We start from the raw sequence: 24,791 nt of genomic DNA on the forward strand, positions 1-24,791 counted from the left end.
AATAAAAATAAATACTGATGCCAGTGGTGGAACTACAGTGCTCACAAAGGTCATACCTGTGACCATGCCCTGGAGTTCCACCGCCGGACTCGGAGGGAAGGGCCCTGGCTGGGGTTCAGGGGGGCCCTTCATGGTTTCTTGCATCGGGGCCCTGAAGGTTCTAGTTACGCCACTGACACTGGTCCATGCAGCCTTTCCTCCATGGCACTCCAGAGGCCTAAGGCCCTACTGATGTCATTTTGACCAATGCAGGACCCAACCCTATAAAGGACATGGGAATGCCGAGGCCACATGCCAGAAAGTCCACTGTCAGAGCAGAAGATCAGGTAAGCAGATGCTTTTCCTGTCCCCTAGACAGAAACAAAAATTTGACCCTTATAGTGCAGGCGCAGCCTCGATGTAAGGAAGAACTTTCGTTTTCTTGGAGCTGAAATTTTCTGTTCTTCTGAGCAATGATTTCAGCAAACACTACCAGTGCAGTTCTTTTTAAAGATTTTCATCACCCTTCAATTTGACCTGGATTTCCAACTGCAGCTATGAAAAGTTCCTCTTTAACCAGCAATATTGTTTTGTGCCAACTCCATGCAAACAAAGAGCATGTGGGAGTCGGTTGCATGACAGGTACAAGCTAAGTCTTGTTTGCTTTAATCAGGCCAGTGAACTTTGCATTGCTGAACCAGTGGGAAGTTCAGACTATGTAATCCGGTGTTTTAAGAAACAAAACTCTGATTTGGTCTAATCTGAAATTAGAAAAAATTCCACCAACAGCAATTTGTAGTTCACAAAGGCCGTATAGCATAATGCAAAATCATTCTCTGCTCTAAATTAGGAAAACAATTCCTGGCAGTGTCCCTATGCATATACCTACTAGGAATATGTGACCAAACCCTATGAATTCCCCCTGTGTGGTGGCCAGCCCTTCTCTTAGGCATATAGTGTTAAGGCCTGAAGCTGGAGCCTTTTTCTTCTCGTAATGTCTGTGTCCAGGGTTGTATGCCCATGTGCATGTTTAGGCGAGTATTGGCGTATACCTGCATACAGCCACATCCTGTAATTGTTACAGGAGTGAGGGGGAGAGACTTCCAGGCACCACAGCTCTGGGACAACTGGGAAACTACTGGGTTTAAGTTAAGGGTGATGAATTGCTTTAGGTCTTGATGGATTTCAACCTCCAGGTATCTGAACTGAGACCCTCTGGAGCTGCACATCTGGTGGCAGAGGATCAGCCCCCGCATGGAGCGGAAAAAGAGTGGACTTCCCTCCCAGTTAATGCAGATTCCTGAGAACCGTCCAAACCCGTTGATGACTTGACCGGGCAGCGTGTAGAGAGACCCCATCATCTCTGAGATATCATAAGGTGTCGTCAGCTTACAACGGCACCTTTTTTTTGAAAGGGACCTATAGTTATACCTTGGACCTCGGGTGTAGAGCTCAGTAGGATGGCGATGGGTTCAATCGCCAGCGCAAAAAGCCCCCGGGGAGAGGGGGGGCACCCCTGTCTAGTCCCCCTATAAAGAGAAAAGGAAGGGGAGAGAACAGTATCAGTGCACACCATGACAACCGGAGATCTGTACACAGCTTCGACCCAGGAGATGAAGACAGACTTGAACCCAAATTTGCGGAGGACCACCCATAGGTATTTCCATTCCACTGAATCAAAAGGGAGGCCACCACAGTGGTCCGATCATTTCCATCCCTAGAGGCCAAGACCGTATACAGTCTCCGAAGGTTAATGTCTGTCCCCTTACCCGGCATGAATCCCGACTGGTCTTCGTGAACTCCCCTCATTTAGACACTTGGTGAGAATCTTAGTCAATACTTTGGTATCAGGGTTGAGCAGAGAGAGAGGTCGGTATGACGAGCACAATTGTGTGTCTTTCCCAGGTTTGGGGACGCAACTATGATTGCCTGGGCTATAGGGGGGGGGGGGGGGAGGGGAGAGAATACCCTCCTGTAAAGTTTTCGTAAGCATGGTGTGCATCCTAGGTCCCACCTCCTCCATATATTGTTTATAGAATTCGCACGGGAATCCATCCATTCCTGGGGTGTTAACCGATTGCAAGGAACCTAATGTCTGCTGAACCTCCTCTAATATGATCGGGCCATCCCAATCGTTCCCGTGCTGAAGGGGTAAGAACAGGAAATGACACCCAGTCCAGGAACTCATAAAGCTGTTGTGTTCTGGAGGAATATAGTTTGGAGTAGTAAGAGGCAAAGCAAGCATTAATGTCCACAGGGTTCACCACCAGGGCACCATCATCACCACTAAGACAAGCTATAGTAGACACCAAGGACTGTTCCCTAGAAATCCAGGCCAAGAGCCTACTAGTCTTCTCCCCCTGTTCAAAGATTCGCTGTGTTTGGCCAGCTGATTTTTCTGTGCCTGGGACACTCTAAGAAGCACTACCCCTCGGTATGCCACCTTCATATCCTGGCCTGTAATGGGGTTAGCAGTAAGGGCATAGCGGGATTCAAGCAGCTTGGCTTTAGTTTTGGCTTTGTCTAGTGTGATAATAGCATTCCTACGCTCCCTAGATATAGAGGAGAGGTAGCAGCCCCTGATATATACCTTAAAAGAATCTGTCATTCCCAGGCGCGGTAGTACCTGCATTTACCAGCCAGTATTCCCTAATCATTTTAGCGATTTCAATTTCGATTGTGGGATAAGCTATCCAGAACCGGGAAAGATGCCAGAGTCTATCCGCTGGAGGTGTCCTAGTTTGTAGGCAGCATAAAATTGGGGAGTGGTCAGATATACCGTGGGGAAGCCCCGAGAGCTCTTTAATTTTGGGGAACATGCTGACACTAGCATATAGAAGGTCAATACGAGACAAGGTTTTATAGGATAGAGAGTGACAGGTATAAATACAGTCTGACGGGTGCATCCAGCGCCATACATCCGTCAGCCCAAACAGTTGCACCCAGCGAGATAAGGCCAAGTCAGTAGCGGGGTCCGGAAACAGCTTATCAATAGAGGGGTTCGGGGGCATATTAAAGTCCCCCGCAAGGAGAACAGTAGTGAATTAGGCAAGTATAGACATGAGATTGTAAAAAGGGGGAGAGGGTGGCAGATATATACAAACTATCACCATATCAACAGTGTTTACAATTGCATGGACTAGAACATACCTTCTCTCCGGGTCCAATTTAACATCGAGGAGTTCGAAGCCGAGGTATTTATGGATCAAAATGCTAACCCCTCGGGCATAACCCGAGTGGGTAGCATGGTAATAGTGGCCTACCCAGGGTTTTTTGAGACCCATGATCCTACCCTCTATCAGATGAGTCTCCTGGAGTATACAAACATGAGGGACATATTTCTTTAAGTAGTCAAAAATCAACGAATGTTTGATCTTATTATTAAGCCGCCTGACATAACACAAGAGAACTTTTATCGGAGCCATAACGCAAAAAGGCAAGAATAAGTATCGGGAAAGTTCCTATGTCTTGGACCCAGAGGGTACGATACACTAGCCAAAATGGGAACAGCCCAAACCCATCCTGAAAAAAAGAAGTTAATCAGCAAAGCATAAATAAGCAACATCTGAGCGTTACATCCATTGTTTTCTGTCTGAAGGAAAAACAAAACAAAAAAACAGAAAAACAAAAATAACATCCATCCCAACCCACCCTGATAACCGAAGAACCACAGAGTGTTTGAGTATCCAAAGCTAACCCAACAATAAACCTAAGTGTCTAAGCCGTTGGAAAGTCTCCTATGGGGGCAGTGCGTAACAGGTAGCACACCAAGAACACAGTTCCTAGTAGTGGGAGCATACCGCTCCGCAATTTGTATTTCCTGGAGGCAACCTTCAGTGGAGGGATAGAATATCGTACCTTTTTTGTATGTTTTCTACTTTCGTACACTTAGAAGAAGCTAAGGGCGCAAACTTAGTTACAACTAGTGCTTAAAAAAACATAAATGGAGAAACATGAAAAACAAAAAAACAGAAAATGTAGAGAGATACTTATACAATGAAATATAAATCCACAGCTGCTGTAGCGTTAAACTGACTGTAACCCCCCCCCCCCTTTTTTTTTTTCTTTTTTAACAAACATGCTATACTTGCCAATCTCGATCCTCCTCTTCTTGGATCTCCCGCCGGTGCTCCTGACTGAGCTTGCTTCTAAGCCATATGTGTGATATATACCATAGACACACAGAGTGCAGCTTGGCCCTGCCCCCCTGCTCCTTCTTCATTGACTGTGATTGACAGCAGCGGGAGTCAGTGGCTCATGTTGCTGTCTCTGAGTCTAAGGAGGTGGGGAAAGAGCTGCTGCTCTTGTGATCATCACTGAATCAAGATCAGGCTCAGGAAAGTATGGTGGCAGGGGCTGTGCCCTAGGGTTGCCACCTTTTTTCTTCAAGCCAAATCCGAACACTTTAGCAGCGGCACTTTTTTTTTGCGGGGTATACGCTATAAGATTGTAAAAGACCTGGGACACTTTTGGTGGCCTGAAAGAGAGTAGTAATGTGGCGCATAGCTCTCCACAGCAAACCGTGCGCTTGTCTAAATTGTGAGTGTTCTGCACGGAATGCAGGGGTCAGATATGTCCTGGGGAAAGGGCTAGTGCTAGCAGGAGGTGGGGAGACTTAGATATGTGCTGGGGACATTGGCGACTGGTGCTCAAAATTTTTTTGGGGGGGCGCAAACAAACTGAAAAATTCTGAAAAAAACAACTGTAGCCTCGCTGTGCCCCATAAACTGTAGCCTCGCTGTGCCCCATAAACTGTAGCCTCGCTGTGCCCCATAAACTGTAGCCTCGCTGTGCCCCATAAACTGTAGCCTCGCTGTGCCCCATAAACTGTAGCCTCGCTGTGCCCCATAAACTGTAGCCTCGCTGTGCCCCATAAACTGTAGCCTCGCTGTGCCCCATAAACTGTAGCCTCGCTGTGCCCCATAAACTGCAGCCTCGCTGTGCCCCATAAACTGCAGCCTCGCTGTGCCCCATAAACTGCAGCCTCGCTGTGCCCCATCATATGCAGCCACTGTGCCCATGTCTGCTGGAGGCGCTGGGGGGGTCAGATATGTGCTGGGGGGGGGTGCCGCTTTGTGAGAGAAGAGGGCCAGTGCAAGGGGGAGGGGTGGGGATGGTAGGATATGTGCTGGAGGGTGCTTTGGGAAGGAAGAGAGAGAGTGCAAGGAGAGGTTGTCGGATTTCAAATCCAATCCACACTTCTAGCATTGTCTTCCTCCGACCAAAGCCCTTCCAGCACATATCCTCCTAACCCCCCCCTCGATCACTCCACATTTTCTACCTTGTCCTCCAGCTTCTCTCTCCCCCTCCCTCCTCCATCTAGAGATCATAATAAAAACTTTCTACAGACCTGATATCAGTGTGTCCCTGCTCCCCCCTCCTCCTCCTGTGTACAGAACTAGAAGGAGGAGGAGGAGCTTTGATTCACTGACACTGTGCTTTGCTTTGCTGAACCAAGCTGCTGTTAGGGATAGGGGAGGCAGTCTGTGTGAATGATGTGCCTGGGTCTGGGGCAGAAGTAAACCCAAACACATCATATAAAACCTATAAAAATAAGTGCTTATACTTTTAAAATCCAGTAGTATACTGTCTCACCCTGCTCTGCACATGCTCAGTTGTTCTCCTTTTTTGGCATTAAAAAAAAAAAAAAAAACAGCCACTAGAGCCCAATCTGCTGACAACTTAAATATTACTGCTCAGGGGATCTGGGCTCAAGCAAAATGGCAACCTCCAGCGAGAAGAAGCTGGAGCAATGCTGGAGGCGATTTACTGCACACACTCATTTTGGTGGCATAATTATTACTGTGGAATGTATGTTTCTTGCTAAAGAACATTATTTTTATCATGAAGTTATGGATAAAGTTCTGCATTAATTTAAGGATCTTGTTTATTTGGCCATATTTATATAGTAAGTAGCTCTGTAAGCTCAGCCACCCTTCTCAGAGTAAAAGTAGAGATCATCCAGTAAAATCCAACAAAATATTTATTTTCTGAATGTAATCCATGAACATCCACTCGTTTTATGATCTTGTTACCTACAAGTATGCCTATAATAAGGCTTACCTATAGGTACAGTGAATATCTCCTAAACGTGCGATGTTTAGGAGATCTTCACACTGGATGCAGCCAGTGACGTCACCGGTGCATGTGCTCTGAAGGTCTCGCATACATATTTCATAAGGTGCTAGTATGTGATGCATACTAACACATTATGCCATTGCCTAGCAGGGGATGTAAAAAAAAAATATTTAAGCCAAGGTTTACTACCGCTTTAATGGCCATGTAATGTAGTTTTCATTAAATAGTTTCTTACGGTGTTTACTGCTCCTTGTAAGTAACCTCCAAAACCTATTATTTTCCCTCTCACATTTGTTTGGATTGATCAGTGCACGTTGGTTGCTGTCATGTGCACTGTTCTATGCTCACTACACACTACACCCATAATCCACAATCCACCTAGGGAGTGAAATGGATATTTTGATGATAGGCAACTGCTATCCTCATATTGATTAGTGGTTCCAAATTAATAATAACTACTGCAGTAGGGAACAGACACAAAAGATACGCTCAGCATCTTTCCAAATAACCGTTCTCCTTTATTATGACGCATTTGAAGGTTTTTATACACATGATTACGTAGGTATCACATTAATATTACAATTGTATGTTTATGGTAACAAGGGGTGTTACATAGGCAGGCTAATTCTAATCAGGACTTGAAAGAATGCAAAACATGTACTGAAAACATTGTTAGTGCCGTGTGCACAGTGAGGGCATCGTGCAATACATATAAAATAGAATACAATTATATACAGAACTTACAAATTTCCATTACAGGAGCGAGCAAGAGAGTATATGTCTGTTCCAGTGGGACCACGGAGAATACACATAGCGTCACCCCCTAATGCAAGGGTTTCCAAACCTTCTAAACAAAGGGCCAGTTTATTGTCCTTAAGATTTTAGGGGGTCTGAACTGTGACCAGCAGAAGTGTAAATTTTCCTGGCATCAATGGGAGTCAATATCACCACCTTTGGTATTAGTAGGAAAAATAGTTGATATCATTGGGAAGAATAGTGCCGCATTGTTGGTATCATTGGCAAGAATAGTGCCGCATTGTTGGTGTCAGTAGGAGAAATGGTGCTCCATTGTTGGTGTCAGGTTGGCAGAATAGTGTAATTAATACTTCAATGGGAGGAATATGCACCAAGGGCCAGATATAGGCAAACAAAGTGCAGTTTGGAGACTACTGCTGTAATGGGAAGTTAGATCGCAGCAGCAACAAAAAAAAAAAAAAACAGGGCTTTGGATGAGGCTGAGATCAATAGAAGTTACTTTTTTTTAAGTTAAAAAAAACATACTTAAAGGGGTTGTAAAGGTAAATGTTTTTCACCTTAATGCATTCTATGCATTAAGGTGAAAAGACATCTGACAGTGCCTGCGCCCCCAGCCCCCCATTTTACTTACCTCACCCCTCGAAAATCCCGCTCTCGCCCCCGCCGTCCTTTTTTGCCACTCAGCCTGGCCGCTGATTGGCTGAAGTGGATGGGTGGAAAGCAGCGCAGCCATTGGCTCGCGCTGCTGTCAATCGCATCCACTGACGCGGGGCGCTGGGGCCGCGTGATACAGCGAGCGGCTATAGCCGCCGGCTGTATCACAGGAGCGTGCCCGCAGGTGCTTTCCACCATGCGAGGGAGCTCGCATGAACGTGAGAAGTACCTGCGGGAAGAAGCAGAGACAGCCGCCGAGGGACCTCAGAAGAGCAGGTTCGGGGCCACTCTGTGCAAAGCAAGCTGCACAGTGGAGGCAATTATAACATGTTTGTTATTTTTTTTTTTTATTAACTTTACAATCCCTTTAAATAGCATTTTATTTTTAAACCAGAGTTTAGTGTCATAATTAAAGCCCAATTCCAGCCAAGATTTTCCTTTTTAGGACTGATTTTGTGACTCCCATTGGAGCGATTTCCCCCAATTTCCTGTTGCTAGGGACACAAAACTACTTTTTTCATTACAATGTGGGTGTTGGAAACTCTTTATGTAAAATTTTTAATACGGTCACACAACAGAATCTAGTCTTCCAAAAAAAGACATTTTGGGATTACTGTAGGGAAGAATGTTGCCAATGGAAAGACTGACCTTTGATCGGCATCAGCCATATTTCCTTTAGTTGTTCTAGGTCTGCCCCAGTGTCTCTGGAGGGATAGGTGTCCAGTAAGTTGTTACTAGCAGGAGTGTGCATTGAGCTGAGCAGAGAAGAAGCTGTCATTTTTAGGACTACACATGGGGGCCCCTATGTGAGCTGTCACTGATCAGCTCTTCAATGGTGTGTATTCTTTCCGGCCTTTAATCTGTCACTGCCTGGATATCTTTCTCCGGTCCCAAGCCATGGATATTTATAACCTGTATGAGAATCCATTTTTATGGCACACTAAAAGTCAGCTCCAAACGACCTGCAGTACAGCAGAGGACACAGTGTTTCTTGCACAACAAGCATTTGAGGCTTCCAGCCAAGACAGTAATTGAAGGTAAGGCGGTTAGCTGAGTGCAGCTCAGTGAACAGTTGGAATCTGTAGGAGACTGATAGTACCAGGCAACAAAGGCGGCTCTGTTTTACTGGAGGAATTAGAAATTCTCCAGCAGTTTTTTAGTCCTTTTCCTTGGGAGATAAAAACACCCCCTCCAAGCTGTTTAACATATTAGTAACCACTGGTTTGTGTAGGAAAGTTTGATTTGATTTTTCAGAGAAGTCTACAGAATACAGTGTACGTTTTCAGCTCTTAATTCACTCCCTGGTCATCTCTACTCGACTACTACTACAACTCCCTACTCATTGGATTACCTCTACATACCGTATATACTCGAGTATAAGCCGAGATTTTCAGCCCCTTTTTTTAGGCTGAAAGTGCCCCCCTCGGCTTATACTCGAGTCACCGCCGTCTGCCTACCCGATCAGCGTGTCGTGCAGACAGACGGCGGCCATTCCACTATTCAAAAGCCGCGCCTCCCTGTCTGTGATAGGCGGAACACTCAATTTCCCAGCAGTCAGTGGTCCGCCTATCACGGACATCCGCTCATCCTCATACTATGGACGAGGATAAGAGGATGTCCGTGATAGGCGGAACACTGACTGCTGGGAAATTGAGTGTTCCGCCTATCACAGACGGAGGCGCGGCTTTTGAACAGTGGAATGGCCGCCGTCTGTCACAGACGAGAAGAGGTGCGGCGATCCTGGCATGTTTTTACATGCAGATCGCTGCAGAAGGACACAGGCTGCAGAAGGACAAAGAGGCACAGGACACAGGGATGGACGGACACACAGGGATGGACGGACACACAGGAATGGACGGACACACAGGGATGGACAGGCATGTCTTACCCTCGGCTTATACACGAGTCAATACGTTTTCCCATTTTTTTTGTGGTAAATTAGGGGCCTCGGCTTATATTCGGATCGACCTATACTCGAGTATATACGGTAGTCTATCCCCCTTCAGTCCATCATGAATGCTGCTGCCAGGCTCATCCACCTTACCAATCACACTGTGTCTGCTACCCCTCTCTGTCAATCCCTCCACTGGCTTCCACTCGCCCAACAAATTAAATTCAAAATACTAACTACTTACAAAGCCATCCACAACTCCGCCCCCAGCTACATCACTAACCTAGTCCCAAAATACCAACCTACTCATTATCTTTGTTCTTCTCAAGATCTCCTGCTCTCTAGCTCCCTTATCACCTCCTCCCATGCTCGCCTCCAGGACTTTTCCAGAGCCTCTCCCATCCTATGGAACTCGTTACCCCAATCTGTCTGCTTTATCTCCTACTCTATTAGCTTTTTAGACGTTCCCTGAAAACCCTCCTCTTCAGAGAAGCCTATCCTACTCACACCGAACAACTGTATTTTAATTTTCTCCATCTAATCATCCCCCACAGTTATTACCGTTTGTTCCACTTGACCCTCCCTTCTAGATTGTAAGCTCTAACAGGCAGGGCCCTCTGATCCCTCCTGTATTGATTTGTATTGTAACTGTACTGTCTGGCCCCATGTTGTAAAGCGCTGTTGGTGCTTTAAGAAACCTTTATATTAATAATTTTTCAGCATTAAAGAAAAAAAATTATTGCCACACCGTACATTTTCTATTTGCTTTTAAAGCCTAAACATTGTTTACCTTAATGCAGTGGCTGTATCGAGGTAACATATGCGCCCCCTTATACTTACCTGGGGTTAAGCTCGTCCTCACCCCATCCAGTGCTGTGCCCCACTTTAGCGACTTTGTAGAAGCGGGGGGTGGGGGGGTGGAACTGCGCTGTCAGCATCTGTGGACAGGGGCAGTGTGGCACAGAAATCTATTTTGGGAATTAGTGCGGTGCCGCAAAGTCAAAATTGCACCGATTCAGACGGTGCCATTGCCGGCAATAGCCGTCGATTTTTACATGTCAAATCGCATCAATGTGAACCTAGGATGAAGGGGGATGTTCTAATTAAAGCATGTTCTGTTGAGGCAGACCAATCAGTATCAATAGTAAGTATTAAACTACACACACGCACACCCGAGGGTAAACAACAAACTCTACCTTTATCATTAAAGTAAATCTGTCATGAGAGCTTGTTGACCAATTTGAAATTGGACCTCTGCCTCCAATGCTGTCATGGTTTTGGCATGGAACAACCTTGCAACTTAAATCCTTATCTGCGTACTTGTTTGGGATCTTTTGACTTGACTAAAGTGTTTGGTCCCTTTCACACGGACGGACCGTTCAGGTCTGCCTGTCAGTTTTTTTTAGGCGAACCTGAACGGATGCTACATGCAGGTCTATGGATCAACAGATGTCAGCGGTGACCATGTCCGCTGACATCTGGTCCGGTCCACTAAAATCGGACGTATGGTGATGCTGTCCGTTTTTCATCTGATCCCTCCATAGGAATCAGCGGTGCACTGACAGGCCCCTCCCCACTCAGTGAGCAGAGATGGACCTGTCATCCCCCGGCTCAGCGGAGATGGACAGAGATCTGCTGCTGCACTCCGCTGAGCGGATCCGCCTCGTGTGAATGAGGCCTTAAAGTAAGAGTTAGTGTGATATCCAGGCAGCCAACATTTTTAGAAAGTGTGTCCTTGATGGCAATCTATACTTCTCTAATGACAGGTTTCCTTTAAAGCAGTGGCCATACATAGGTCTGAGAAGAGCATGCTGGGAGAATGATGATTTTAGTCTGCTGCAGGCCAGAGGAAGTGTTTCCTCAGTCTTCTCTCCATGTCTGTCATCTCTCATATGTTCCATTTTTATAACAAAAACAGGCTTGCTGTAAACCACTCTCCTTAGCAGCTCATACTTCCCTTTTGGGCTCATGAGTAACTATGGACACTTATGCCTCTACAAAAATACGTTATTTTGGTGCCCTGGCAGTCATAGGTGGTATGTACAACCTGCCGCCCACAGCCAGTCAAAATTAATGACAGGCTGAAATGCACAACGGCTGTACGCACATCTGAGCGGTACTCGTATACAGGGACATATACCCCAAATGCGTATACAGTCTATGAATCCCAGAACACTGAAATATGACTTTTTTTTTTTTTTCCTGTATGGGCAAATCTATTCCTGTACATGAGCACTTTTATTTTAGCTCCCCCAAAAGCAAGCAAAACTAACCCTGTGTAAATGTCTAGTCACCTTTACTAGAGCTTACACAGGGCTGAGGATGCTTCCCCTGCTCCCATGTGACAGGGCTAGGATAATCACCAGTGCTGTCACATGAAAGAGAGGAGATCATATGTTTCTTCATAGCTAAAAGCACCAAGTATTTTCAGTGGTGCTGGGAGAGCAAAGGAAAATGGAGTGTATACTGCTGAGGAGGGAGAATTAATGTGATTGTAAAGTTAAAGTTAAAAGAAAAAATAAACAAACATCTCTATACTTGCCTGCTCTGTGCAGTGGAATTGCACAGAGCGGCCATGAACCTCCTGATTTGGAGTCCCCTTCTGGCTCCTCCCCTCAGTCCAGTGCCCCCATGGGGACACTCGTGTGATACCCGCACCTGAGCTCTGCTGCTCCATCCAATGACACAGACAGTGGGACTTCTGGCTCCTCCCCTCAGTTGCGGATACTCATGTGATACCGGCACCTGATCTCTGCTGCTGCATCCATTGACACAGACAGTGGGACTTGACCCCGCCCCCAGCTGTGATTGACGTGCACGGCGCTGGATCAAATGAGGGCTCAGGTAAGTCGGGGGGGGGAAATACTGACACCTAAACATTATTTACCTTAATGCAAGGACTGCAGTAAGGTAAAAAAAAAAATGACTAGTTTTTACAACCACTTTAAAGCAAACTGTTGCTTTGGCTTGCATGGGCAAATCATAGGTTTAGATTATTATTATTTTTTTATTCATGTTAAGGGAAAGGCAACTGAACTGTAGCTTTGGGTTCCTGGAATGAGAATAGTATCCAATGGGCTCAGAACAGTTACAAATAGTGACTATCATTTGATACTACATTGTAACATTTTATATAAATGAGGGTTGGTGGTTTTGAGTAAATTGCCCTTTATCGGGTTGATGAAATTGTACAGAAATCTCACAATCTGAGCCTCCAGCTACAAACACTGTAGCTGCTGAATTTTAATAAGGACACTTACCTGTCCAGTGAGCCCATGATATCGCCCCCCCCCCCCCCCCCCCCCCGAAGGAAGATCTGTCTATCGGATTGGCTGCCGGCACAGCCATCTTAACGAAGGGAAAGAGGCAGTGGAGCCTTGCAGCTTCACTGCCCCTTTCCTATTGCGTATGCGCAAGTCACGTGGCACTTTGTGAATGGCCCCGCTGTTTTCTGGGGGACACACATGTCCCAGAACACAACAGGGCAGCTCACCGAAGAGGAGGAAGTGGCAGATTAGGAAGACTGCCTAGCAACAGGGGTTTCTGGTAATTTTTTTTTTCTCAAATTTTTTTTTTTTTTAAGAATATTAATGCATTTTTTTATTTTATTTTAGGGTGGCCCTCTGCTTTAAAGACATTTTTCTAAGTACAAAACATAGTACAAAGAGTACATAGGAAAGCATTAGTCAACCGGACCATACATTGTATATGTTGGTGGGATTATCTATATGAGGTGTAAACATACAAGGGGTAGGCAATTCTAGATTTACCTATAAGAGTATCGCAGTATTTTCCTGTGTAACAATAACGTTGGGAAGAAAAGGCAAGGGTAAGGTATTCTATGGATAGTAACGAGATGTACATTAACCATTTTTAAATTAAGTAAAAGACGAGTATTGCTGAGATACTAATGTGATTAAAAATTTATGAAAAAAACAAGAACCTTAATCGACTTTAAACTAGTCAGTCCAAATTTTCCACTGATTGTCAATGTTTTTTCTATTGCCATCTTTATTAGCCAATAAAGATTCATAAAGGTAGTTAGATTGTGTAATTTCAAGTACTTCTGAAACATGGGGCACTTTATTGGATTTCCAGTATCTAGTTATCAATGATCTAACTGCTAATAGGACACGTGTGACCACGGTACGGAAGCCCTCAATACCTAGATTTAGTAATGCCACCCCAGGGCTTGGTGAACAATACCGTTTTATAGGGGAAGTCATACATTTCATATTATACTAAAATATTTTATTTTTGCATTTTAACCTAAAGAGCTCACAGAACTAACAATAGATAAGAACTGAACTCTGAGCAGAGATCAACTCTTCTCCCTCAAGAAATCGTTCAGAGAACATCAGTAGATGATAAAAGTGGTTAGCACTGCCGCCTGGCAGCATTAGGGTCATTGATTCGAATCCCAACCACTGCACTACCTGCATGGAGTTTGCATGTTCTCTATGTACCTGTGTGGGTTTCCTCCAGGTACTCTGGATTCCTCCCACACTCCAAAGACACGCTGGTAGGTTAATTGGCTCTGGTGTGTCTATGTGAGTTGGGGACCTTAGATTATAAGCTCCTTGAGGGCAGGGATCAATGTGAATGTGCAATGTATAGTACTGAGTAAAATTTTGGGATTATATAAGTACCTGGAAAAAAAAACAGCAAAAAAAAAAGCCAAAAAACTGAATCTGAACTGTTGATAGACTTTTGTGACCTCCCACGGTAACACTGAGGCATGGTCTAGATTTGCCAATGCTTCTACTCCAGAAATCAGAATAGGACTGGACTTTAGAAGATCTTAGGATGGCTAAAGACAGTTTGAATCTCAGCCGGTTCAGTAGAAACTGCAACAACTCCTGCAGTCTCCTGCGGTATGGCTGCCGTCTCCGACAGTCTCCTGCGGTATGTCTGCCTTGTCTCCGACAGTCTCCTGCGGTATGTCTGCCTTGTCTCCGACAGTCTCCTGCGGTATGTCTGCCTTGTCTCCGACAGTCTCCTGCGGTATGTCTGCCTTGTCTCCGACAGTCTCCTGCGCTATGTCTGCCTTGTCTCCGACAGTCTCCTGCGGTATGTCTGCCTTGTCTCCGACAGTCTCCTGCGGTATGTCTGCCTTGTCTCCGACAGTCTCCTGCGGTATGTCTGCCTTGTCTCCGACAGTCTCCTGCGCTATGTCTGCCTTGTCTCCGACAGTCTCCTGCGCTATGTCTGCCTTGTCTCCTGCCCTATGTCTGCCTTGTCTCCGACAGTCTCCTGCGCTATGTCTGCCTTGTCTCCGACAGTCTCCTGCGCTATGTCTGTCTTGTCTCCGACAGTCTCCTGCGGTATGCCTGCAGTAAGGATGAGCTCAGGGGTCTTCGCAACCAGGAAGTCGGCACTGCAGAGCGCTTATTACAAGCAGTAAGACATTTTCCCTTTCCATGGCTGCAGAGATCTGGAAAAGTCTCGCTGCCCGTGATTTAGCACTGTGCAGTGCTGACTTCCTGGCGGGCTCTGCACGTGCAGCTGCACACGCCTGAGCTCATTCTTAGTCTGCATTCTCTCAGTCTCTTGCGTGATGTCTGCAGTCTCTTGCATGATGTCTGCAGTCTCTTGCATGATGTCTGCAGTCTCTTGCATGATGTCTGCAGTCTCTTGCATGATGTCTGCAGTCTCTTGCATGATGTCTCTGGCAGTCTCTTTCATGATGTCTCTGGCAGTCTCTTTCATGATGTCTCTGGCAGTCTCTTTCATGATGTCTCTGGCAGTCTCTTTCATGATGTCTCTGGCAGTCTCTTTCATGATGTCTCTGGCAGTCTCTTTCATGATGTCTGCAGTCTCTTGCATGATGTCTGCAGTCTCTGACAGTCTCTTGCATGATGTCTGCAGTCTCTGGCAGTCCCTTGCATGATGTCTGCAGCCTCTGGCAGTCTCTTGCATGATGTCTGCAGTCTCTGACAGTCTCTTGCATGATGTCTGCAGTCTCTTGCATGATGTCTGCAGTCTCTTGCATGATGTCTGCAGTCTCTTGCATGATGTCTGCAGTCTCTTGCATGATGTCTGCAGTCTCTTGCATGATGTCTGCAGTCTCTTTCATGATGTCTCTGGCAGTCTCTTTCATGATGTCTCTGGCAGTCTCTTTCATGATGTCTCTGGCAGTCTCTTTCATGATGTCTCTGGCAGTCTCTTTCATGATGTCTCTGGCAGTCTCTTTCATGATGTCTCTGGCAGTCTCTTTCATGATGTCTGCAGTCTCTTGCATGATGTCTGCAGTCTCTGACAGTCTCTTGCATGATGTCTGCAGTCTCTGACAGTCTCTTGCATGATGTCTGCAGTCTCTGGCAGTCCCTTGCATGATGTCTGCAGTCTCTGGCAGTCCCTTGCATGATGTCTGCAGTCTCTGGCAGTCCCTTGCATGATGTCTGCAGTCTCTGGCAGTCCCTTGCATGATGTCTGCAGTCTCTGACAGTCTCTTGCATGATGTCTGCAGTCTCTGGCAGTCCCTTGCATGATGTCTGCAGTCTCTGACAGTCTCTTGCATGATGTCTGCAGTCTCTGGCAGTCCCTTGCATGATGTCTGCAGTCTCTTGTATGATGTCTGCAGTCTCTTGTATGATGTCTGCAGTCTCTTGCATGATGTCTGCAGTCTCTGGCAGTCTCTTGCATGATGTCTGCAGTCTCTGACAGTCTCCTACACACTACAATCTAATTGTACAATATCGTTTAAATGTAGCAGAGCTGTCGCATGAGGATACAGCTAAACAATCCATGCAGCGTGTATGTCCGATCACAGAGTATCTGAAGGAGATTGTGCATGTAGGGATCGGACGGATGGAGGATGTAGGGATTGGTGTCTTTGTGTGTCTGCCCTCCTCCTCCTCCTGTATACAGATGAGTCATGTGACCCGCTGTGGAAGTGACTCGCTCAGCACCTGTGACGGCACATTAGCAGCAGACAGGCCCCGCCCTCCCAGAGCTCGCCCTGGGCTGAGCATCCTCCCCCCTCCTCCACCCTCCTCCTCCCCCCTCCCTTCCTCCTCCATCCTCGGCTCCGCCTCCTCCACCCCGAGATCCGCCATCCTTCCTCGGCAACACTCAGCACTGCGACTCCCTGGGAAGCCCCGGCGATGCCTGCGGGGAGGATCCCACCTCCTCCCCTCGTTCACTAGGAGGCCTGCGGCCGTCTCCCCCCCTCTTCTCCCCCAGCTGGCCGGCTTATGTAAGCGACCTCCTCCCGGTTATCATGACCCAGATCTGGCCGCTCATCCCCTCCTCTTCTCGGTGACAAAAGCTGCTGATCCGCCGCCCCGTGCCGGCTCTGGAGGAGGCTGCCCATCCCTGGACGGGGCCCGGTGACATCGGCTCTCTGCAGTCCGGATCAGGTAGACGGTTCATTCATCTGTGTGGATGATGGAGGTCATCGATCGGTGTGCCGGGGGGGGGGGGGGGGGGGAATCATCCGACCCGGGGGACCCCCATCGGTCTGAGGACTGAACCTGACATTGGAAGTGGGGGGAGGGGGTACCGGCTTCTATCAGCAGTGCTGTGCATGTGACCGGGGACTTCACACACCGCTACATGGAGAAGACACGGTGACCGCTGTCATGGAAGCTCCTCTACCGCCTGTACCGGGGGATGTGGGGCTTGTCTGTACATATCACCATGGGGGGAGGGGAGCCTAGACTGAGGACTTCACCCATACATTCAATGCCAGGTGAGGGAGAAGACATGGTGACCAATGCCATGTAGGGGGCAGACTGGGCATCCCAGGGGACCCCATCTACCTCCTGTGCCAGGCTATATGGAGCTTGTCTGTACATGTCACCAGGGGGTGGAGGGGAGCCTAGCCTGAGGACTTCACCCATAGATTCAATGCCAGGTGAGGGAGAAGACCTGGTGACCAATGCCATGTAGGGGGCAGACTGGGCATAATAGGGGTCCTCATCTACCTCCTGTGCCAGGCTATATGGAGCTTGTCTGTAGATGTCACCAAGGGGGGAGGGGAGCCTAGACTGAGGACTTCACCCATAGATTCAATGCCAGGTGAGGGAGAAGACATGGTGACCAATGCCATGTAAGGGCCAGACTGGGCATCATAGGGGTCCTCATCTACCTCCTGTGCCAGGCTATATGGAGCTTGTCTGTACATGTCACCAAGGGGGGGGGGGGGGGGGGGGAGGGTAGCCTAGACTGAGGACTTCACCCATAGATTTAGTGCCAGGTGAGGGGGCAGACTGGGCATCCCAGGGGTTATCATCTACCTTCTGTGCCAGGCTATATGGAGCTTGTCTGTAGATGTCACCAAGGAGGGGAGGGGAGCCTAGGCTGAGGACTTTGCCCATAGATCCCAAGACAGGTGAAGAAGACCTGATAAGCGACCACTGTCATGTGTAGGGCAGACCGATGAACCTGGGGGGGGGTGCCCATTGTAGTCTTAGTACCAGGTGTTGAGGTTCTTGTTACCAGCCTTTACTATACATGTGACTTTGGGTGGTCAGTCTGGCCTGAGAACCTCACCCATAGCTATAACACAAAGACGTGGTGACCACTGTCACGTAAGGGGCATCCTGAGCATCTCAGGTGCCCCATTGTATCCTTCCTACCAGGTGTTATGGTTTTACTATACATGAGATTGAGTCGTCCACCTAGGCTGAGGACTTCACCCATAGCTTGCCATGGCTATAACATGAAGACACGGCGGCCACTGTCATATGATGGGGAAGGTGGTCAACCCAGGTGTCCCGATTTACCTCCAGTACCAATTTATGCAGTGGGCTGGTCTGTGCATGTGACCATGAGGTAGCCTAGGCTGATGACTTCACCCATAGATTTCACTGGCAAGCAGAGTAGACAAGGCGGCCACTGTTATGTGAAGGACAATACTGGTCAGCCCAGATGCCCTGTTTCAGACTTAGTACTAGGTTATTGGCGATTACAATAAGCTTTACTATGCATGTGGCTTAGACTGGACTGGGGGCTTCACCCATAGCTTCTATGGGCAAGCAGAGTAGACATGGTGGCCACTGTAACGTGAAGGCTACATTGGTCAGCTCGGTTTCCCGGTTGTACCGCCAGCACTGGCTTCTATAGTGGTTGCAATGGGCAAGTCTCTGCATGTGACTGTGGCTTAGCCTAGACAGGGATAGGCAATTAGTGGACCTCCAGCTGTTGCAAAACTACAAGTCCCATCATGCCTCTGGGTGTCATGCTTGTGTCTGTCAGAGTCTTGCAATGCATCATGGGACTTGTAGTTCTGCAACAGCTGGAGGTCCACTAATTGGATATCCTTGGCCTAGACTGAGGACTTAAACCCTAGCTTCTTTTGGAAAGTTGAGAAGACGGGGTAGCCACTGCTATATAAAGGGAAGACCAAGCAGCCCATGTTGCCCTGTTGTACCTCTGACAAAGGTTAATATAGGCCTTGCAATCGTCTTGTCTATGCATGTGGCACTTGGTTAGCCTGGGCTGATGACTTCACACATAGCTTACATTGGCAAATGGAGAAGACCTGATAGTCACTGCCATGTAGGGGCAGGTTGGGTAACCTAGGTGTCCTGTAGTAGCTTTGGTACTGGTTATTCAGCTAGTCTGTGGATGCGACACTGGGTTAGCCTAGACCAGTGATGGCGAACCTTGGCACCCCAGATGTTTTGGAACTACATTTCCCATGATGCTCCAGTACACTGCAGAGTGCCAGAGCATCATGGGAAATGTAGTTCCAAAACATCTGGGGTGCCAAGGTTCGCCATCACTGGCCTAGACTGATGAGGTCACCTGTGGCTTATAGCGGCTAGTGGAGAAGCTATAATGGCCACTGTCATGTTATGTAGAAAAGTCATGATGGCCACTGCCAGGGGAAAGGATAACGATTCAGTCCAGTTGTATCTCCAGTACCAGGTTATAGGGTGCTTGCAGTCAGCTTGTCTGGGATAGCCTAGGCTGAGGTCACCACTAGCTTATAGTGGCAGATGGAGAGGACAAGATGGCTACTACAGTGGGAGGGGAAAACTTATCAGCCTAGGTGCCCCATTGAACCTCTGGTACTGGTTTAAACGGTTCTTTCAGTCATCTTGATGGTTTGTGACTTTGGGTTACCCTGGGCTGATGATTTCACCCGTCGCTTACAACAGCTTTCAAATGTTAAAGAAGAGAAGACCTGGTGGCCACTGTCATGTGAAGGGGCAGACTGGTCATCCCAGGGTCCCTGTTGTAGCTTTGACATGGGGTTATATTGTTCCTGAAATCTGCGTTTCTATGCATGTGACTATGCATTAGCCTAGTTTGATTTCACCCATAGCTTACATTGGTGGTAAGAGTTAACATGGTGGGCACTGCTGTGTGAAGAACAGGCTGATTAGCCCAGGTGCCCTGATGTATCTCTCTTACTGGTAACATGGTGATTGCAGTCAGCTAGTTGGTGCATATGGCTGTCGGTTAGCCTAGTCTGATAAGTTTGCTCATATCTTAGCAACTGGAGACGGCATGATGGCCACCGCTATCTGAAGGGCAGACTAATCAGTTCGAGTGCCCAGTTGTACCATTTGGTATCTGATTATGTAGCATTAACAATTGTGTTGTCTGTGCAAGTGATTTCATGGTTAAACTAAGCAGATGCATTCACCCATAGGTTATTAGTGGCGAGTGCAGAAGACATGTTGACCCTTGCCAAGTGCCCTGTTGTACCTCTGGTGGCAGTAGGTGTGTGGCGATGACTATAGCAGGATGTTGGTTTCACATTGGGAAGGAGAGCACACTTCAGCCCTAAGCTGCATTTCCTGTGCCATATAAAACATTGCTTGCATCACCGAGTGCTTCTACTGTTGCTCATCTGTCTTGTCCTTCACCGAGATCTGCCCTGTGTGTTCTTCCATATGTCTGTAATGATGTACTGGAGGAGCAGGCAGGATGAATCACCGTTTTATCTGTTTTCTGCAGGTAGCAGAATAGCTTGAAGTTGGGAGTTTGTTTTGTGTCTATTTGAGTGGAAAGTGGGAGTAGAAGTGGTATAAGATGTCACCACACCTTGGAGTAGCATGGGCTGAGTGATGACTACCAGTGACCTTGTGTGTCAGTCCAGACAGAGTTCAAGCTCATCATAGATGTGTCATTGTAAACCTATAAACTCTTAACTGTTTGCAGATGAGAATTATAGCTGACAGTGGCAATAATTGTCACCGGACTTTATTGACTTGAAAAGTAGTTGTATTGTTCTATGTATTGTGCCCAATTCATTTTATTTAGAGATTATTTTGCGTGTGACTTGGAAGGTTGGCAATTTTGTTTTCTGACCGTTTAATGTGTGTTCAGGTGAATGTGAAGATGACCCAACAAGTACAAAAGAGTAGATGTGCATGTACGGTGGACTGAGAATTGTTCTCTATTGAATGGGCAGATCTCGGCGTTTGTCTGGTAATGGGTCACTGCTGGGAGAAGGAATTTGAGGTGCTCCAATAATAACCACAAGGGCAACCATATATATTGGTAGATTGATAGTAAGAAGAGGTGCTCACAGGTCTTGAGTATAGGAGCAAATTTGCCAACTACATGGTGCCCACAGTGACTGACCATTCTTGGGCTCTTTTTTTTTTTTTTTGGTAGCTTTTGTGTGATTGGAGGCATACTAAATTTCGTATTTCAAATACTTGCATAAAGGGCTCAACATGTTTGCTTTTGAGTACATTTTAGCAAACTTTTTAACGTTCAATACACTGCTAAAAAAAAATAATTAAAGGAACAGTTTGAAAATGCATCGGATCTCAATGGGAAACAATATCATGCTGGATATCTATACTGATATGGACTGGGTAATGTGTTGAACAAAAGGATGCCATGTTTGAAGGAAATTAAGATTATCAACCTACAGAGGGCTGAATTCAAAGACACCCCGAATATCAAAGTGAAAAAGTTATGGAGCAGGCAAGTCAATTTTGCTGAAATTTCATGGCAGCAACTCAAAATGGTACTCAGTAGTTTGTATGGCCTCCATGTTCTTGTATGCATGCCTGACAACATCGGGGCATGCTCCTAAAGAGTTAATGGATTGTGTCCTGGGGTATTTCCTCCCAGATCTGGATCAAGGCACCACTGAGCTCCTGAACAGACTGAGGTGCAACCTGGCGGCGTCAGATGGACCGAAACATAATCTCCCAGTGGTGTTCTGTTGGATTTAGGAAAGGCGAGCATGGGGGCCATTCAGTGGTATTCCTTTATCCTCCAGGAGCTGGCTGCATACTCTCACCACATGAGGCTGGGCATTGTCCTGCACCTAGAGAAACCCAGGACCCACTGCACCAGCGTAGGGTCTGACAATGGATCCAAGGATTTCATCCCAATGCTTAATGGCAGTCAGGGTGCCATTGTCTAGCCTGTAGAGGTCTGTGCATCTCTCCATGAATATGCCTCCCCACCAAACCAGTAATGCTGAACAACGTTACAGGCAGCATACTGTTCTCCATGGTTTCTCCAGACCCTTTCACGTCTGTCACATGTTCAGGGTGAACCTGCTCTCATCTGTGAAAAGCACAGGGTGCTAGTGCCAATTGAGCTTGATGGTGCTGGGCAGTGAGCCCAGGGCCCACTAGAGGACGTTGGGTTCTCATGCCATGAAGTCTGTTTTTGATTGGTCAGAGACATTCACACCATTGGCCTGCTGGAGGTCATTTTGTAGGGCTCTGGCAGTGCTCATCCTGTTCCTCCTTGCACAAAGGAGCAGATACCGGTCCTGCTGATGGGTTAAGGGTCTTTTACAGCCCTGTCCAGTCTCTCCTAGAGTCTTGCTGGTCTCCTAGAATTTCCTCCATGCTCTTGAGACTGTGCTGGGAAACGCAGAAAACCCTCTAGCAATGGCATGTATTGATGTGCCATCCTGGAGGAATTGGACTGCCTGTGCGACCTCTATGGGGTCCTTTAATTTTTTTGGGTGGTGTATGTGGTTGTCATGAGTTAAACTAGCCTGCAATACAAGCAGTGGATGCTACCACTTACCTGGGATTTGGGTTGGATTTTGGTGTTTGATTAGCTGTTTACTTAGCAGCAATGTGTATTAAGCCATTTGGCTCAGCTCATTCGTTCTCCCCCCAGTATCAGCAGTAACCTGTCAAGGGCTTTTTGTGAACTATGTGTGCCTTATGATCCTATATAAGAGAACTATGGAAGTGATAGGATGACCATGCATTTGTTGACCGGCCATCATGAGTTTTCCTCAAAGGGTAAGGCAGTCTGATCTGCTACAGAATAAGTCATCAATGTGTTGGCCAAATGTGACAGATGTAGTATTCCACAAGTGTGATGACTGTGCACTGGGTAATCCATCTGGTTATTTGAGAACTACGTAGACAGCCCTATCATGAGTGCATCTCTCATCTTCTGTGGATAATATCCAGAAAGGTAACCATCGGATGGGAAGTTGATCAGCAGTCAATCAATGCAAAATTAAGAGACTTTCTCTTCTCTGTAGATCGGGGTCGCCAAACTTTCTTATGAAAGGGACAGTTTACTTTCCTTCAGACTTTAGGGGGGCAGACTGTGCCCAGTGGGAGTAAACATTGACCGATCTTTGGTATCAGTGGAAGGAATAGGGCCTAAAGGGCCAGATAAGGGCATGCAAAGGGTTGCATTTGGCGACCACTGCAGTAGATAATCTGCATGAGTATATGCATGTTTACATTTTGTAAACTAAAGCCGGCCGTAGATCAAAATGTTGCCGGTTCAGGAGGGACTGGTGGAATTTCATTCAATCTATGGCTAGGCTGATTGTACAAAGGTCAATATCGTGAATGAATTCTTTACAACCAGCCTGTTGAAAAATGTTTGCTCGATCAGAGTCGCCAGCTATAGCCAGCGGTGCTGATGTGTATTCTGATGGCGGTGAAACCTTCCTACTGTCGGAATACAATAGCTCTGTGGGAAGGCTTCCCCCATCCACATCGAGTGTGTGGATGGGGGAACCGATCCAGTTTCTGAAGCAGGTGTCTCCAAACTATGGCCCTCCAGTTGTTTAGGAACTACAATTCCTATCATGCCTAGTCATGTCTCTGAATGTTGGAGTTTTATGATTCCTCATGGAACGTGTAGTTCCGCAACAGCTGGAGGGCCGTAGTTTGGAGATCCCTGATCTAAAGGAAGCAAATCGTATATGGCCTGCCTTAGTCAAGTAATGGCTCAAAGGTTAGAGTTCACCTTTTCAGAAAAAAAAAGCGCATTTTTGTAGGAGCCATGACCTGTGATCAGTGGGCTGCCATGTCAGGCTTCTGCAGACAAGCCCTGCAACTTTCTGTCCGTACCTTCATACTGGCTGTCTGTTTAAAAGTTGCAATGCTTGTGAGTGAGAGTGCTCATCAACGCTCTCACAGTTCATTCTGAACTACAAGCCGCCAGCCGCGGTGCAGATGGTTCTTGTTCATTCATTCACAGGAAACTGCAACTGGATGATGTGGCTGTGTGGGCGGAGTTCTGCATGTTCTCGCTCTTTTGAGTGCGGGGGAGATGATTAACTGCCCGCTGTCACATGGGAGGGGGAACTGGCAGCATTTGCCTGCAACACCTACATGTTCAACTGTAAATACATCTGGAACATATAACCTGTGAACGTATCCTTTATTTTATCGTAAGCATTGCAGAATAATGAAAATACTGAATATCTAAGGCTTTTTGTACAAATACCTTGGTTTCCACCTCCTATCTTTGTGATTTGCAAATTGACACTGTTTTGTAAACCCCCCCACACCCACAAAAAAAGGTGTTTAGTGAGATTTTATTTCGTTAACATTTTTATATTAACAAAGATGTCCTCCATTATCACTTTATTTCCTACTAAAAGCATGACATCTAGAGCTGACATATACGCGATGGTACTATGTGAAGGAAAACCTAGCAAGTTGGACATTGTGTTTAATAATTTAGCATTGCATGAGCTGCTCTACTATTAGTGTGCCAGACAGCTGAGGCTGCAAGCATATTTACTGCAAAATGAGATTATTATCCAAGTGAAGTGCTCATTAGGAGTTTTACCTCTGGGACAGGAAAAAAAAACAATGAATATAAAAAAAAAGGAACCAGTCGAGCGGACTTATTTGTACAAAAACATGATTGTCTTCCAAGAGTCTTGGCAGTTGTGTATAGAATGGGTTTCTGTGTAACTTGACTGTAATGTCCTATTCCAGTTATTTGAGAAGGCCTCAGTTTTTTCCTGCAAGTATGAAAAAGTGATCTAGCATAAAGTACTGTAAGTCACAATCAATGTTCTTCCATCTTAAAAGCAATGAATAGTTGTATGCATCCACTGCAGCAGGGGACCCCAACCCCTGGGCCATGGACCTGTGGGGGCCCGTGCCTTGTTTGCAGCTGGACCGCACTGAAGGAAGTGCAGTGGGAGAGCAGAGAGATTACATCATTACCTCTCACCGCCCGCCCTGCAATCATCTCTGTTACGTCTGCCTTCTCACATCTCATAGCA

General features: G+C 46.7%; 1 protein-coding gene and 1 long non-coding RNA gene across 5 annotated transcripts in view; one reads left to right on the top strand and one right to left on the bottom strand.

Moving 5' to 3' along the window:
• LOC143930811 (uncharacterized) overlaps window positions 1-9,016 on the bottom strand; it is a 45,042-nt gene extending 36,026 nt beyond the window's left edge. For 2 of the 3 annotated variants that reach the window (XR_013262830.1, XR_013262831.1), the window contains exon 1: window positions 5,330-5,373. This is a non-coding gene — a long non-coding RNA (uncharacterized LOC143930811). Of the gene's footprint in view, window positions 1-5,329; window positions 5,374-8,115 lie in introns of those variants that run through there. The other variant, XR_013262832.1, reaches the window with a different exon arrangement.
• The window catches only part of JMJD1C (jumonji domain containing 1C), a 443,208-nt gene that overhangs the window by 253,521 nt on the left and 164,896 nt on the right, over window positions 1-24,791 (top strand). Inside the window, exon 1 of one of the 2 annotated variants that reach the window (XM_077455418.1) lies at window positions 16,390-16,719. The exons of the other annotated variant lie outside the window; for it this stretch is intronic. The gene's annotated coding sequence lies outside the window, so the exon portion shown is untranslated. Of the gene's footprint in view, window positions 1-16,389; window positions 16,720-24,791 lie in introns of those variants that run through there. 2 annotated transcript variants of the gene reach the window in all.

This window comes from Lithobates pipiens, unplaced genomic scaffold (genome assembly GCF_037356315.1).
Source record: "Lithobates pipiens isolate NorthernLeopardFrog02 unplaced genomic scaffold, aLitPip1_a1.2 Scaffold_25, whole genome shotgun sequence".
Classification (NCBI taxonomy): Eukaryota; Metazoa; Chordata; class Amphibia; order Anura; family Ranidae; genus Lithobates; species Lithobates pipiens.